At 34.9% G+C, this 10,640-nt stretch overlaps 1 protein-coding gene across 4 annotated transcripts in view; it reads left to right on the top strand.

Moving 5' to 3' along the window:
* The first annotated feature begins 510 nt into the window (after positions 1 to 510).
* Positions 511 to 10,640, top strand: part of LOC138703183 (CD2 antigen cytoplasmic tail-binding protein 2 homolog) — a 127,479-nt gene continuing 117,349 nt past the window's right edge. For 2 of the 4 annotated variants that reach the window (XM_069830861.1, XM_069830862.1), the window contains exons 1-3: positions 6,315 to 7,183; positions 7,307 to 7,452; positions 8,323 to 8,418. The gene's annotated coding sequence lies outside the window, so the exon portion shown is untranslated. Of the gene's footprint in view, positions 2,070 to 6,314; positions 7,184 to 7,306; positions 7,453 to 8,322; positions 8,419 to 10,640 lie in introns of those variants that run through there. The other 2 variants (XM_069830865.1, XM_069830863.1) reach the window with 2 other exon arrangements.

Genomic DNA, 10,640 nt, shown 5'->3' with positions numbered 1-10,640 from the left:
TTTGCGAGCCATTTGATTTATATTTCATGTATTAAATTATTCAATTTAAAAACTATAGCGCTATAAATCAATAAATGTCAAGTACAGCATCACCAGGTTGTTTTAATATTCCCGCTGTTCACGTCTCAGTTCCTTGAGCGGCAGCGACGAGGCAATGATTCTCAGATTTAAAATATTATTTTGTTCTTCTATGTTAGGGTGGTTGCTATGACAATGACACGCACTTCCACATTCTTCAAGAAACGGGTGTTGCTGTGACGAACACGTATTTGGTCTTCAGCCCAGCCAATGCGCTTTCTATAATGGGTGACACGGAGATTTACGACTACTTGTCTGTCCAGCAACATGGCCCGTCCTAAAGAAAATTCTTTCCTAAAATTTCTGCTTCGTCAATTCTTCTTCCTATATAGGTCCTATTATGTTTTATGATTTTAATTTTTGTGCTGATATCTTCATTCCTTTCATTTTTTATTCTTCTGGCCACAATTTTACTGTTGCTCATAGGAAAATTCCATTAAAAATTAATACTATGAAAGCAATGGAAAGAAAGTTTGATATTCTGAACACAGCCTTTTTAGTGGAAGTTGAGAATGGATTTTTGCCTTTCCTCAGTCTGTTTTTTGTCGTGTTTTGTGTCGGTAGGCATATGTCGAGCTATTCAGTTGTGATAGGCCTAATTTTTAAAATATAATTTATTTTACTTATCACTTTAATAGGTGAAGATATTAAGTGCATTTCAGTTTTTAATTAATTTCTAATAAGTGTGTTAGGACCTACCCTATAAGTTTTTGTATTGTTATGTTGCAATGTGAAAATGAATCCCTTCAGTGACACAGTGTGTACATTAATTCAAACCTCGTTTAATCGTGTGAGCAGTATAGGAGATATCTATTGTTTCTAGACAGAACTCAACCAATTTTAGACATAAACTGTAAAAAAGGTAAACTCACAAGCTGGTAAATCATACGAACTTAATTTTAAAACTTCATGGTACTGCAAGCATCAGTGAGTGGTTGTGTGGGAGCCACTACATTGAAATACTATTTTGTTAGTCATGCCTACTACTTGGAGTTAAAAAAAAATGTGTGGAATGAAACTGGATTCAGTGATTTTCTAAAATAATGTTAGTCGTGCTCTACAAAAACATGAAAATTCGGCGGAACATTTTTTTAAAGCGCGTGCTGCAGTTCAAAAATTTACAGAAAAATATGAACACTATTGGGAATAACCTGAAAAAAAAGCTAGGCTATTGTTAGTGCAATATATTGAAAATGTTAGTTTAAACAGACATGTTATGCGGTCAGTCATCGACACTGCTTTGTATTTAAGCAAGCAGGAATTATCATTTCGGGGCCATGACGAAAGCACTTCTTCGCTTAATGTGGAAATTTCAGATGGCGTACTGCGATATGCTAGAATTTTGAACGTAGCAAAAAGTAGAAGTGAATTCTCAGGGAGAAAGTACAGACTGCGGCTACAGTGGAAAAAGTGATGTAGAACATGATCGTAATTACAAGATATTGTTCTTTGAGATCATTGACAACATCACCATGCAGATCGATAAAAGATTTGGGGATTTAGAAAAACTTCGTTTCGTCAGCCTTGCTGATACTTCCAAATTTGACAATTACCTATAGTAGAAATTTCCCACATGATCCGCTTTTTTCACTATAAGCTAGCTATTTCAACATATTAAAAAAGACGCAGGTTCCAAAAAGTGAACTTGAGTTTTATACCAGAACAGTGAATATAGGAATATACCAGTTAAGAAAGTGCTAGACTTCTTCGTGACACAAAGATGTATTTGGAGAAGTGTATAAGTTATATTCCCTCATTTCAATACTACCGTCTTACTAGCGTACCGGTCGAGAGGAGCTTCTCGTGTTTAAAACGAATAAAAACAAAACAAAGAAACTCAATGTCACAGTAGAGACTGTCAGCGTTAGGGAATATTTCGCTCCAAAAAGATATGTTGGACAAGATGATGGAATCACAGCCCCTCCATGAGAACATTATTGGCAGGTTCGCAGCCCTGAAGGAATGGAGAATCAACTTAGTGTACAAGATAGGTAAGCAATAAGCATATGAAGAGTCCACTGCAAGAATGATGGATGTTACTTTCTTTTCGAAAATGAAACAAGACTGTCAATGCATAGCTTAAGACATACAGAATATACATAGAGAGTTATATGGCATTAACATTGATAGTCATTGTCCAGTAATGATCGGAAAATCACAGTTAAGCTTTGAGCGCTAAGCATTTCAAACTTTCAATTGTTTCTCCTGAAGAATGTATTCCAAATGACATCCATCATTCTTGCAGTGGACTCTCCATATCTTAATTTATATGTACCGGTAAGTGCATTGATAACTGGCAGAAATAAATGCAATGAAATCACTTTCACGATTGAATATCATGGGAATTTATGGGAGGGAATTACTTTAGTTACATAGAGTTCCGATTATCAATACAACTAGCCTACATGGGCTTTGAAAACTTTGCAACAATTTTGTGCTTCACCTACTTTTTCAGGTACGAGCCGCTACTGCTGTATACACCCCATAATAATAATTAAGCTTTGTAATTCAGCTACCTATAAACTGGAATGAGGTTGTCTGATACAAAGTATATGTGACGTCACAGAGCAGGTACAGGAGTTAAGTTTTGCAGCTTAACAAGTATTTGTACTGTATATCGCGAACTTGAAGCCACGGTTCCATTGGTTCACTTCGCGCTGTGTGATATCTTATTCAACCGAAATGAGAAGCCAGGTTTTATGATACTTGGTTTATTTTCAATCCTGTATAGCCGGTTCTGAAATGTACAATTCCCTTAGACTGAACTACGTGTCAGCTAGGTAATCAGTCAGGGTTTGAACCCAAGACTTGAGACGTGAAGCCTACTGGTCAGTTATTACAACTTCGACGACAGCTAAACGAAAGAGGGTGAGTGGCTGAAAACCCTCAGTTTTATTCAATTCTTCCAGGCTTGGGTCACGTGTCAATTCTGGTGTCAAACTTACATGGTCTGACAGAATAATGTTGCATATTGACAGTCATGGCCCTGTGATGGGGTGTCATCCTATACTGTATGAGTCCAGCTAGGGTGAACTGTGACTCGTACCCTTGTGAGGCGATAAGACGCACGACTTAAAGTCATGAGTTATTTTCTTAGCGATAAATCCCAGACTATATGTCTGGCCAGAATGATTCTTATTCGTGTATTATAATGATATTAATATTAAATTATTAGAACCTTAAGTTTTGGGCCTCTGGGGCTCGTAGCTTGACCACCGGGGTCGGGATACATAACTCAGGTATGTTGGTATACAAAATAGTTACGCATTCTCTCCTCTCTTCCTCTAGAACAGCGGTGACCAAAGTGGGTGTCGTGATTACATCTTGTAATCACAGACATTCAAACGGGTACGAGGAGTTTACTGTACATTGCTGTGTGTTTCATTCATGTACTGAAGGCAAGCAGTAGCAGTATCATGTCGCTCTACAAACTCTATCTCTACAAGCAGTAAGAGGTTGTATCGTAAAGAATGAAGAACTTTTTTCTTGTTCTTTCGGACAAAATGTAATATTATGTTTACTTTGCTCAACGGTTCAATTAGGAGTATATAGAAACATCAATTGCCACGCTTAATAATGTATTATTATTATTATTATTATTATTATTATTATTATTATTATTATTATTACTGACCACTAAGTATGTGTTTCAATAATTCTTCTGTACGTGCATGAATATTGATATTTTTAGATCTTCTCCCTAGAAGGGTAAAAATATTAGGTTTTATCTCAATTTTAATCTTCTTAATCTTTAGATGAGGGTAACAGTTACAACTCTAAAAATTTCCTACTAGGACATAAATGCACATATAACAGTTTTAAAGTTATGCTATTTAGTCTTTTTTTCAATTGGAAAGTGTTATATTTTACGTTGTAACAGTTTTCCATTCTCAACTGTTGCTAAAAGCAATGTTCCATTTTGACTTGTGACACTTTCGTACTGAAAATATCCATGCTTCGAGTTTAAATTTTGCACACCTTGCAGTACTTACAATAATGGTAGCATAATGCTGCCTGCATTGTTTAAAAACAATGTTGTTATTAATTTTGTCTTCACCATCGAAGTAGTATTGAAATATTAATCATCGTGCATGTTCTTACAGATCAGTATTTAATTCACTTTAATCCTTCATATTTTATATCCTTAAGAAAAATCAATGTTGTGTATATACTGCATATAAGCATGGTACAGAAACAGAGAAATTAAACCTGCAAGAAAGTTATAACCTTAATATATAAAATTGAATGTATGTATGTATGTATGTATGTATGTATGTATGTATGTATGTATGTATGTATGTGTGTGTATGTTCTCTATACAAATCTACACGCTTTGACCGATATGTGCCAAAGTTTGCACATTTAACCTTCATAACCAGGAGAAGAACATAGGCTACATTAAAATTGTGTAAATGGAAGTTAAATTAATTAAATATATAAAAAATAAAAATAAATAGATCAAATATTCATGTATTATATTAAAATGCAAAATCTTCTACAGTCAATTGTTCTTTATTATTGTCTCTTGTATTCAACATAGACTTTCACGAGGCCTTGGAAATTTTTACACGAAATTAAATTACATTGTTGTTACACATCACGAAGGCTGAAACTAAATAATTCATGCAATAAGTATCTTTACGCAGTCCAGGACCGTATTATGAAATTCCTCAATGCAGTTTTGTAGATAGTGAGCAGACTGTTTTATCCAATTGAATTCTAGAATTCTTTCAAACTACAAGGATTGCTACCACATAATTTACTTATTATTGAATAGCCATAGTAGACCTACTATTGCGAAATATTGATTCACCAAAATTATGCACTAACAAGAATTTGTGTCAAAAACTCATGCGAAACATAATATGAGTGGCAATATTAACTGGAAAAGCGAAAGAAGATGATGTTTTTATCCCACGTATTGCTATTATAGCCATTCGATTTTAAGCAATTATTATAAGTTATAGTAATATTTGTGATAATATTACAATATTATAATATTGCAATAATAATATAGAGCCTATTTTACTGTAACTGTTAATCCGTCTCTTATTAATAAGTTATGGTCACTAATGACTTGGCCGTTAATAGAAAAATATGATTTTCTGTTGTGGTAGTGTTCTACATTGCCTTCTCCAGGAGAGTGAATTCTGATGAGTATAGTCTCCATTACTGCAAAACACCCTGAAATCCATGTATTTGATAGAATCCATCCGTTACAGATTGTAGTTTGGCCTTGAAGGAAATTAAATATATTGTGGGCAGAAAGGCTTAATAATGCATAATGCCATGGTACGATAAATGTTATCATCAATCACAATGTTAAATATCTTAAATATCCCTGTAGCATAAGGTCTTAAAGTTGTTAAAACTCTATTCATAGGTGAGATGGAATTATTTCGATTAGTCAGTTTCTTTGGATATTAGTGGCACTTTCTTTAATATTCGTCACTAGGGAGGAGAAAACATAAATAAATATGGTTCGTTTTGGTTTTATATAGTTCCCTTGCCGAGGTCTCCGATAAGTCTAACAAACAGTTTATTTAGATATAGACCAACATTTAAAACCTGGGCAACGCCGGGTAATTTAAGTTAGTAGAGATATAAAGGAAAGAAACATCAAGGGCTACAAAGACTAAAGATATTGAATCAGCAAAACAGGCTCCAAGCAAAGTTTTGTGCTACTCTGATCTTCAGGTAGTAGGCTACTTATTTCATCTTGTGGTGAGTGTTCATCTTTATACTATAAAAGAAAACTGTCCTGTTACAATCTCACAATATATGAATATGACCGGCTCTGTGGTGTAGGGGTCAGCATGCTGGTCTCTTACGCAGAGGGCCCGGGTTCGATTCCTGGTCGGGTTGAATTTCCTGGTTGAGGTTTTTCAGGGTTTTCCCTCAAACGTAAGCCAAATGCCAGGAAATTCGGGCCACAATGTCTTTGAAAATCACCGGCCTCATTCATCACCTAAATCGTATTCATAACAAATCAGTAATACATATACAGTCGCCATCTAGTTCACAACAATAGAACTAGTCTCAACAATAGTACACAGGCCTTCGGATTTCACCCAGAAGATTAACCCGTGATGTCACCAAAGATGTTAAAGCAAGTATAAATAACAGCGGGGGGGGGGGATTTATATATATATATATATATGAATGACATCACAGACAGCCAGGGCCATTGTTATTTTTTATATAAGGGCTTGGCCAAAAGAGGTTCAAATCAGATTGACACATGTCTCTATAAATTTCTTACTTCTTTGCCCAACACAGTAAAAAACCAGGTAATTTTATTTTTAGACAATTGTGGTGGACAAAACAAGAACAAATCCATTGCCTCATTGCTTTTGTACTGCGTAACTAACCTGAGTCATATAATGTCATAACTAGGGAAAGGAATTTCATGCACTTGCATATTTGTTCTCTATTGTTGTGTGAATATGCTGAAAGATTATCTACATGAATCACAAATTTCCGAATACAATGATATTACTTTTATTGTGCATAAAAGTGCATATTTTGCCTTTATTTATAAAACATCATATTTTAATATTTATGCAGGGAAACTGCATATTATGTATGTTTATTAGTCTTTCCCTCCTTTTTAAAAGTGTGTAACCTCGTAAACACGACTAATTTATGTTTATGAATTTTGAATGTAACGATGACGCCCTCATAGAGAGCCTCTCAAGTTAGCAATTGGTATTCCTTTACTGCAGTCTTTAGCAGATTTCGATAGAACAATGTCCAGTTTAACATCAGTTCTAGGAAATGTAGGAGATAAAGTGAACGAGAAAACAGCAAATATTCTTTCCAAAAACCCTGGTTATTATCAACTTAAAGAAATTCAAGATATTCTTGAAGGAAAAACACCCCAAAAACCAAGAAAATTTTCTATAGAACAGCTCCCAGCTTTTGTGCAAGCCCCTCTTACTTCTTGTGACGTAGAACGAAGTTTTTCACGCTACAAAGCTATACTGAGAGACAACAGGCGAAGAATGACAACAGAAAACATACGTCACTGCTTAGTTGTGAACTGTAACAGCATAAATGGAGCATTCAGCAGTGAGACAACCACTTCAAAATCCATAGACTAAACGTAAGTTACCTATACCGGTACCTTATTATTCTGTTAAAATAATCTCAGACTGATAATGCATATTTTGTAGCATATTTATGTATTTTTACGGCATAAATGCATACATATTCTTCATGTTTTCAGGGCATGAACTTCCTTTCCGTGGTCATAGCACAGAAATTTTTAATCAGGGCATACCCAGAATGAGATTGACTCTGTGCATTCTACTATTGAACGTGGGGGTGGGAAGAGTTCTTAAAGGAGGACCTATTATACTGCCAACGCAATAGGTACCAGTACTGAAATTGGTCAAGAGAAAAGTCAATATGTACAAAGTCAATGAACTAGATATACTGGTACCAGACATCTTAGAAAATAGAGCTACATTTGACTAACAAATAAACATATGCTTTTTCTCACTACAAGATACAATTTATTTATTATTATTGTTGTTGTAGTCATCCTGGTTGGTGTAATTTATTTCTTTTTATTGTTGTAATAATCCTGATACCAACCAGTCTCATTTTGTTTCTAAATCTATATTTGGCATATTTTTCCATTGTATTATCTGAACTTATTACATAGTCATATAAGGAAAAACCTGTTGCAAATAATAAAATATTATGTAATACAGTTATATCTGAGAAGAACACATTAAACAACCAGAGGACATAATACATCTACATATGCCGAACACGTAACTAACGCCAACCACACATACAATAACATAAATACAGACATGGAAATCCTACACATACAACCCAAAAACCAAAACCTCAACACACTAGAACAATATGAAATATACAGACACACTAAAACACACCCTAATCAAATTCTCAACACACAGATCAATTTCAGAACACACACACTATTTAACACAACTCTTCATCACATGAACGCACCCACACAACAGGCAGCGAAGTTGAGATAATGTCGAGATCTAGTAGGCTCTGAGGATGGTGTCAAGTAACACCGAAACAGCTGTAAGCCACACATGCTTACATAATTAACACTAGTAAAATCGTCATTTAATCAGTTATCAATAATATCTATTAAAAAGATATTGTAGACCTAGATGTGAAATACTTTTTGTGGAATGACCAATGAGTATTATAATTATTCTTATTAAATTTATAACATCAAATTCTGTATATTTTCAGAAACCTAATCTTGAACATCATACTTCATGTACCGGGACTTCTCATGAAATACCAGATAACAGTGACCGGATATTGACTTCTGATGAATATACTCAGGTATGACCAACATTTTGCAATGTGACTCAATTAAAGTTCTTAAAATGTTGGCTAATGTTGTATTAAGTTGTGTAATTAGAATATTAAAATTACCAACGTAATTCCAAATATGAAATAAAAATGTCATGAAAATCATGTTCTTTGCCATTATACAGAAAGGTATGTTAAATATTTGTCCATTGTAAAATTCTTGCAAATCCAGTTTTCTTCCATTGCAGTATTTTCTCTCTTTGCTGTAATCCTTCCCCGAGATGAATGATAAGAAAGATGATGGTTTGTTTTCAGCCTGCCCAAAAATATATATAGACTGCTAAAATTTCTCTCATTTCAATTCCTTAGGATTTGTAAGAGGCTTCTCAAAATACACGCACGCACGCACGCACGCACGCACGCACGCACACACACACACACACACACACACGTGTTCTGCCCAAAGGCAGGCCTTTCACTGCAAACCCAGCATTCTCAAATCTTTCCTATTCTCTGCCTTCTACTTAGTCTCTGCACATGATCCTTATACAGTGACACCTCATATATTATTAAACTGACCTTTGAAATGACCTTAAAATTCAAAATATATCAATCAAAGTAAATTCATTATTAATATTTGAGGAGAAAAATTCGCTCCGGTGTTGGGGATCGAACTCGGGTCCTTGGTTCTACGTACCAAGTTCTCTGACCACTCAGCTATGCTGAATTCAATCCACAGCACAGGATCGAATTCTCCTCCTTCAGTGTTTCCCTTTATGGCCTGACTCCAAGTTAGGCATATAAGTTGACGTGCTCTGACCACTGAGCTATGCCGAATTCAATCCACAGCACCGGATCGAATTCTCTTCCCTCAATGTTTCCCTTTATGGCCTGACTCCAAGTTAGGCATATACGTTGAAGTATAGACCCAATGTCAACTGCCATTATACTAGGACTGCTGAGTGACTTATATCGTCGTTGTTTCTACAATAGCTCCTATGTGCAAAATACACAATTTTTCAGTAGGGGGAAAAACGCATTTATTCATCATCGTAGATAGGGGGTTGTGAATTCTTACATTTTCGAAAGGAAGAAATATAATTACATATAGGAGATTTTATTACTTGCTGTATCACTAGAAAAAAACCTGAAAATCGATAAATATGTCACATAGGAGTTATTGCAGGAACAAAGACGACATGTAGCTACACACAGGATTGCCAGGTGATGAGTGATATTACGGTAACATGGTACTGAAGTTATCTTTTTCTACCAAAGATTATAATAAATTCTTACGCTACGAAATATGCAATTTGTATCAAAACTTTATTTTTCACTAAGTAAACTCAACCTTAAACCAACAATTCTCTTTAAACCTCAAAACCTTTGATTAAACCAGTTTCATAATGTTGAAAAATTAGACAAGCTAAATGTACAAAATTGTGTTTGTTTTTGAGCAACATTAAACTGACACTGAGAATTTATTTTAACAATAACAATAAAATTAAAATTCAGTCATTCAACATTATTCATCTCATATCTATATATAATCAGCTCATGATCTTTGTTATTCTATCAGAATAAATCACAATCTTAACTAATCATTACAGCACGCAGACTGACGATGTGGATTCGTTTCAGCCTAGCAAAATCTTTAAGTGCCACGGCCAATCTTCAAAGGGAAAGGAAAACATCTTTTAGAATTTAAATAATTTCACCAAAATCCCACAATATACACAAAAGAAAAACTCGGTGGGCTATAATTTAATTAGTTTTAGAGAAAAACCCAAGTACAGTGGCCAGTTTACCTTCACATCATAGGTTGAGATATAGGCCTATGGTTCCCAAACACGGACACCAAGCCTTTCCAGTCTGAGCTGATGGCTCCAGCTCTAGTCAACTACAGACTGACTCAGTCTGCACCATCGAACTGGCGGCCAAAGGGCCATCGACGCATGCGCGTAGAAAGAAGAAAACATATAAGAATTTACCACATCGAAAATCCTTTTCTGAATGCACATGCTCTAAAATTATAAATAAACAGCACTCATACATGTCATTACATCCTGCCGGATTACAAAGACAAATCATTCATACACATACCATTACAATATCAATATTTACAAAGCAGGGATGCTTGGATTGTTTTTTTTTTTTAATGGGAGGTCTGCAGTTCTTAGCTAATCATGTACAACAGATGGTGAGGGATAAAGATTTTTGTTTGTCATATAATTCAACGTTTTAGTAGTTAC

This window comes from Periplaneta americana, chromosome 7, assembly GCF_040183065.1.
Source record: "Periplaneta americana isolate PAMFEO1 chromosome 7, P.americana_PAMFEO1_priV1, whole genome shotgun sequence".
Classification (NCBI taxonomy): Eukaryota; Metazoa; Arthropoda; class Insecta; order Blattodea; family Blattidae; genus Periplaneta; species Periplaneta americana.
Note: the sequence above shows the minus strand (reverse complement) of the source record. Positions and strands in the feature narration are given on the sequence as shown.